The sequence below is a fragment of the Macaca fascicularis genome, chromosome 5 (genome assembly GCF_037993035.2).
Source record: "Macaca fascicularis isolate 582-1 chromosome 5, T2T-MFA8v1.1".
Lineage (NCBI taxonomy): Eukaryota > Metazoa > Chordata > Mammalia > Primates > Cercopithecidae > Macaca > Macaca fascicularis.
The window spans coordinates 92787486-92795149 of NC_088379.1; positions in this window are offsets into that span (position 1 = coordinate 92787486).

The window sequence follows — 7664 nt, forward strand, 5'->3', positions numbered from 1 at the left end:
ATGAAAATAATGTCTCACCAAATACAGGATATCAATGAAGAGACAGAAATTAAAAAAACAAGAAGTTCTGAAGTTGAAAAGTACAATAACCGATATTTAAAAATTCATTGGAGAAGCTCAGAAGCAGATTTGAGAAGGCAGAAAGAAGAATCAGCAAACTTGAAGATAGGTCATTTGAGATTATCCAGTCTGAGGACAAAGAGACAAAAGAAAGCAAAAAGTGAACAAAGTCTCAGAGAACTGCAGGACATCATTAAGTGTACCAACATACATAAAATGAGAATCCCAGAAGGGTAGGAAAAAGAGAAAGGGGAAGAAAGAATATTTGAAAAAATGATAGTTAAACACCTCAAATTTAACTAAAAAAATTAATATATACATTCAAGAAACACAATATGCTTCTTTATAAAACCAAAGATAAGCCAGGTGTGGTGGTTCACATCTATAATCCCAGCACTTTGGGAGACTAATGTGGGAGAGGATTGTTTGAGGGCAGGAGTTTGAGATGAGCCTGGGCAACATAGTGAGACTATCTCTGAAGAAAAAAAAAAAAAAAACAACACAGAGAACGAAAGACAAAGAACAAAAGAATGAAAGAAAGAGAAAAAGAAAGACTAAACAAATTATCTGAGAAAGGGTCTCACTCTGCCACCCAGACTGAGTGCAGTGGTATGATCATGGCTCACTGCAGCCTCAACCTGCCAGGCTCAAGTGATCCTCCCACCTCAGCCTCCTGAGTAGCTGGAACTACAGGTGTGTGCCACTATGTCCAACTCATTTTTGAATTTTTGTAGAGATGGGATCTCAATATGTTGCCCAGGCGGGTCTCGAACTCCTGGGTTCAAGTGATATTCCCTACTTGGCCTCCTCCCAAAGTGCTGGAATTACAGGTGTGAGCCACTGCACCCAATCTGCAAAAATAAATTTAAGGAGATTCACACTGAAACACATTATAATCAAGCTGCCAAAACCGAAGACATAGAGAATCTTGAAAGCAACAAGAGAAAATAAAATCTCATCACATAAAAGTTTCCTCAATAAGATTAACAGCCAATTTTTCACCTAAACCATGGAAACCAGAAAGCAGTGGGATGACATTCAAAGTGTTGAAAGAAAAAGACTGTCAACCAAGAATTTCATATCCAACAAAGCTAACCTTTAAAAATGAAGGACAAATTAAGATATTTCCAGATAAACAAACATGAAAAGAATTCATCACTAGCAATCTTCCCTACAAGATATGCTAAAGGGAGTCCTTCAGGCTGAAGGTAAAGGATACTAGATAGCAATGAAAACCTACTTGAAGAAGCAACAACATAGGTACATTTAAAAGACAATATAAATACAGTTTTATTTGTAATTCTTTTTTTTATTTTATCCAGTTTAAAACATTACTACATAAAGCAATAAAACTGTGTTGACAGGCTTATAATGTATAAAGATGTAAATTCTATGACAATAATAGCATGAAGGAGAGGAGAGGAAATAAAGCTATATAGGAGCAAAGTTTTGTATATAATTGAAATTAATTTGGCATTAATCTGAACTCAGTTTTTATAAATTAAAATGTAAATTATAACCCCGGGGCAAGAACTAAGAAATCAACTAAAAAATAGGTAAATGAACAACAAGGAGACTAAACTTGTTCACTTGAAAATATATACTTAATACAAAAAAAGGGAATAATAGAAGAATAGCGGAAGAAAAGACGACATAAGACATATGGAAAATAAACAGCAAAATGGCAGATAAAAATTTTACCTTATAAGTAGTTACACTGTATGTATATAGATTAATATATCAAAAAGCAGAGATTGGCAGAATGAACACAAAAACATTACTCAACTATTTGCTGAATACAAGAATACACTTTAGAACAAAGACAGGAATAAATTGAAAGTTTAAAAAAATGGAAAAAGATACACCATGGAAACATTAAGCAAAAGAGAGATGAAGTGGCACTCCTAATAACAGACAAAATGAACTTTAAGACAAAATTATTACTAGAGGCAAAAAAGAACATTTCATAATGATAGAAGACATAGAAGACAGAACAATGATAAACATATGTGCACCTAAAAAGAGAGGATCAAAATACATGAAGCAAAAACTGACAGAACTGTAGGGACAAATAGACAATTCTACAACAGTTGGAGCAGCTGGGGACTTCAGTAATCCACTTTTAATAATGTGTAGAACAATAAGAAGATCAACAATGGAATAGAAGATTTAAACAATACTATACATCAACTGGATCTAACAGACTTCTATAGAACATTCTACCCACCACAGCAGAATATACATTCTTTTCACGTGTATATGGAACATTCACTAATTCTCTAGGATAGACCATACATTAGCTGATAAATCACAATACATTTTAAAATATTAAGATCATACAAAATATGTTCTTTGATCATAATGGAATAAAATTTGAATTCATTAACAGAAGGAAAGTTGAAAAATTCATGAAAAAGCAAAAATTAAACAACATAATTTTAAATAACCAATGGGTCAAAGAAAACTTACAAAGAAAATTAGAAAATACTTTGTGATGAGTGAAAATGAAAACATAACATATCAAAACTTACGGGATGCAGATAAAGTAGAGCTTAGAGGAAAGTTTATAAGTGTAAATGTCTATATTAGAAAAAAGAAAGTGCTTAAATCAATAACCTAATTGTACACGTTAAGAAACTAGAGGCTGGGCCCAAGGTGGATGGATCACGAGGTCAGGAGTTCAAGACCAGCCTGGCCAAGATGGTGAAACACCATCTCTACTAAAAATACAAAAATTAGACCGGCATGGTGGTGGGCACCTATAATCTCAGCTATTCGGGAGGCTGAGGCAGAGAATTGCTTGAACCCAGGAGGCGGAGGCTGCAGTGAGCCAAGATTGCAGCACTCCACTTCAGCCTGAGTGACAGAACAAGATTCCGTCTCAAAAAAAAAAAAAAAAGAACCTAGAGACTGGGCATGGTGGCTTACGCCTGTAATCCCAGCACTGTGGGAGGCCAAGACAGGTGGATCGTTTGAGCCCAGGAGTTCAAGAACAGCCTGCGTAACACAGAGAAACCTTGTATCTACTGAAAATACAGAAAAGTAGTCAGGTGTGGTGGTGTGTGCCTGTAGTCCTAGCTACTTGGGAGGCTGAAGTGGGAGGATCGCTTGAGCTGGGGCAGTGGAGGTCACAGTAAGATGAGATCATGCCACTGCACTCCATCCTGGGTGACACAGTGAGACCCTGTCTCAAAAAAAAAAAAAAAAAAAAAGAAAGAAAGAAAGAAAAGAAACGAAACTAGAGAAAGAAGAGAAAATTAAACCTGAAAAAAGCAGAAGGAAGAAATAACAACTGAGTGGAACTACATGAAATAGAGACTATAAAAACAAAAGAGAAAAATAAAAAAAACTAAAGTTTTTTTTTTTAAAAAAATATCAACAAAGATTTAACACCACTGAACAAGAACAAAAGGTCCGAGACTTGGTCGGCCGCGGTGGCTCACTCCTGTAATCCCAGCACTTTGGAAGGCTGGGGCAGGTGGATCACGAGGTCGGGAGATTGAGACCATGGTGAAACCCCGTCTCTACTAAAAATACAAAAAATTAGCCGGTCGTGGTGGCGGGCACCTGTAGTCCCAGCTACTCCGGAGGCTGAGGCAGGAGAATGGCGTGAACCTGGGAGATGGAGCTTGCAGTGAGTGGAGATCGCAACACTGCACCCCAGCCTGGGCGACAGAGAAAGACTCCGTCTCAAAAAAAAAAAAAAAAAAAAAAAAAAAGCTGGGCGAGGTGGCTCACACCTGTAAGCCCAGCACTTTGGGAGGCCAAGGTGGGTGGATCGGGAGGTCAGGAGATTGATAACATCCTGGCTAACACGGTGAAACCCTGTCTCTACTAAAAATACAAAAAATTAGCCAGGCATGGTGGCGGGCGCCTGTAGTCCCAACTACTGGGGAGGCGGAGGCAGGAGAATGGCATGAACCCGGGAAGAGGAGCTTGCAGTGAGCCGAGATTGCGCCACTGCACTCCAGCCTGGGTGACAGAGCGAGACTCTGTCTCAAAATAATAATAATAATAATAATAATGAAAAAGAAAACAACTTCATTTACAACAGCATCAAAAGAGGTACAAGATTTATACACTGAAGACTATAAAACATTGTATAAATAAATGAAAGAAGACCTAAATAAATGGAAAAACATTTTGTGTTCATAGATCAGAGGACTTGCTATTGTTAAGATGGCAATACTTCCCAAATTGATCTAGAGATTACACATATTTCCTGTCACAATCCCAACTGCCTTTTTTTTTTTTTTTTTTCAGAAAATGACAAGCTGGTCCTAAAATTCATGTGGAAATACAAGGCACACAGAACCACCAAAACAATCTTAATACATGAACAAAATTGGAGGACTTGCACTTCCCATTTTCAAAACTTACTACAAAGCTATAGTACTCAAGGCAGTGTGATACTGGTAGAAGGATAAATACACTGCCTATGCACATGCAAAAGAATAAATTTGGAACCCTATCTCACATCATATGCAAAAATTAACTTAAAATGAATGAAAGGCCAAATTGTAAAAGTTAAAACTGAGAAGTGAAGCCAGCTAGACTTCCTGGGTCTAGTGGGGACTTGGATAATTTTTCTGTCTTACAAGAGGACTGTAAAGTGCACCAATCAGCACTCTGTAGCTAGGATTGTAAAACGGACCAATCACTGCTCTGTAGCTAGGAAGGGGATTGTAAAATGCACCAATCAGCACTCTGTAAAATGCACCAATTAATGCTCTGTAAAATGCACCAATCAACACTCTGTAAAATGCACCAATCAGCAGGATCCTAAAAGTAGCCTATCACAGGGAGGATTGAATAAAGGGGACTGTGATAGGACAAAAACGGAACATGGGAGGGGACAAATAAGGGAATCAAAGCCAACCACCACAGCCAGCCATGGCAACCTGTTTGGGTGGGGTACCACCCTGTGTAAGCTTTGTTCTTTTGCCCTTCACAGTAAATCTTGCTGGTGCTCACCCTTTGGGTCTGTGCCACCTTTAAGAGCTGTAACACTCACTGGGAAGGTCCGCAGCTTCATTCTTGATGTCAACCAGACCACAAACCCACGGGCAGGAACCAACTCTGGACACAAAACTACTAGAAGGGGCCTGGTGTGGTGGCTCATGCCTATAATGCCAGCACTTTGGGAGGCCAAGGCAGGTGGATCATTTGAGGTCAGGAGTTTGAGACCAGCCTGGCCAACATGGTGAAACCCAGTGTCTACTAAAACTACAAAAAAATTATCCTGGTATGTTGGCGGATGACTGTAATCCCAGCTTCTTGGGAGGTTGAGGCAGGAGAATCTCTTAAACCTGCTAGGCGGAGGTTGCAGTGAGCCGAGATCATGCCACTGCACTCCAGCCTGGGTGATACAGTGAGACTCCCTCTAAAAAAAAAAAAAAAAAAAAAAAACTCCTAGAAGGAAACCTAGGCATAAATATTTGTGGTCTTGGATTAAGCAGTGGTTTCTAGATATGACATCCAAAGCACAAGCAACACAAGACAACATTTAAAAATTCGATTTCCTCAAAAAGAAAAAACAAAAAACTTTTGTGCTTCGAAGGACACCGTCAAGAAAGTGAAAATGCAACTCACAGAATAGGAGAAAATATCTGCAAATCATATACTTGATTAAGGACTTGTATCCAGAATGTATAAAGAACACTTACATCCCATAAGACAAAGACAACCCAATGTTTTTTGTTTTTTGTTTTTTGTTTTGAGATGGAGTGTCACTCTGATGCCCAGGCTGGAGTGCAGTGGTGTAATCGCTCACTGCAAGCTCCACTTCCCGGGTTCACGCCATTCTCCTGCCTCAGCCTCCCAAGTAGCTGGGACCATAGGCGCTCACCACCACGCCTGGCTAATATTTTGTATCTTTAATAGAGATGGGGTTTCACCGTGTTAGCCAAGATGGTCTCGATCTCCTGACCTCGTGATCTGCCTGCCTTGGCCTCCCAAACTACTGGGATTACAGGCATAAGCCACTGCGCCTGGCCGACAACCCAGTTTTTAAATGGGCAAAGGACTTGACTAGACATTTCTCCAAAGAAGATATACAAGTGGCCAATAAGCACATGAAAAAATGTTTAACATCATTAGTCACTAGCAAAATACAAATCAAAACCACAATGAGATACCACTTGACACCGACTAGGTTGGCATTGATTAAAAAGACAAATAATAATGAGTGTTGACAAAAATGTGGAGAAATTGGAACCCTCATACATTATTGGTGGGAATATAAAATGGTGCAGACACTTTGGAAAATAGTTTGGCAGTTCCTCAAATAGTTAAAAATAGAGTTACTACATGACCCAGCAATTTCACTCTTAGATATTTACTCAAAAGGATTGAAAACTGGCCAGGTGCGGTGGCTCAGGCCTGTAATCCCAACACTTTGGGAGGCCGAGGTGAGCGGATCACAAGGTCAGGAGATCGAGACCATCCTGGCTAACACGGTGAAACCCCATCTCTACTAAAAGTACAAAAAATTAGCTGGGTGTGGTGGCAGGTGCCTGTAGTCCCAGCTACTTGGGAGGCTGAGGCACGAGAATGGCATGAACCTGGGAGGTGGAGCTTGCAGTGCGCTGAGATTGTGCCACTGCACTCCAGCCTGGGCAAGAGGGCAAGACTCTATCTCAAAAAAAAGAATTGAGAACTATGTCCATATAACAACTTGTATATGAAGATTCATAGCAGCATTATTCATAATACCCCCAAAATGGAAACAATCCAATGTACATCATCTGATGATTAGATAAATGTGATATTCATGCAACAGAACATTATTAAGTCATTAAAAGGAATAAAATACTGATACATGTTACAACATAAATGAACCTTGAAAACATTATGCTTAGTGAAAGGAGTCAGACACAAAATGCCACATATTTTACGATTCCATTTATATGTAATGTCTAGAATAGACAAATCCATAGAGACTGAAAGTAGGTTAGTGGTTGCCAAGGGCTCAGGGGAGAAAAGAGTGGGGAGTTACCACCAATATGTATGAAATCTTTCAGCAGTGATACAAATGCTCTGAAATTAGATAGTGGTGATACTTGCACACAACTTTGTGATTATACCAATCAAACTAAACTATTAAAAAGAAAAGCCTCACCAACATTTTACAACTTTGGAGGTAGCCAATAACAATATTTAATATTTTATGGCACTTATGTGCCAGGCTATATGCAAAATCCATCAGATTTTAACCCATTTACTCCTCACTACAAGTTTATGACATACTGTAGTTCTATTGAAACTGACCCAGTAGTCCCATAGACTGTTCTCTTGGATAAACATAGAAATTGACCTTTCTCATTTTACAACTTGAAACTTGTATTTGTTTTATCTGAGTTCCTTTCTCAGGAAAGGACCTTCAGACCTCTCAAAAAATAATAATAAAAATAAAACTATTAAAAAACTGAAATTCCCCATATCACTGCATCAAATGCCAGACCCCTCATTCATCATGATTGCCTTCTTGTCCCTCCCTAGTTTCTGTTTTCTTCTATGTTGTTACATTTCTTCCTTGCTGTATAAACCCCTGGTTTTAGTCTGTCAGACAGATGGATTTGAGGCTGATCTCCTATCTCCTCAGC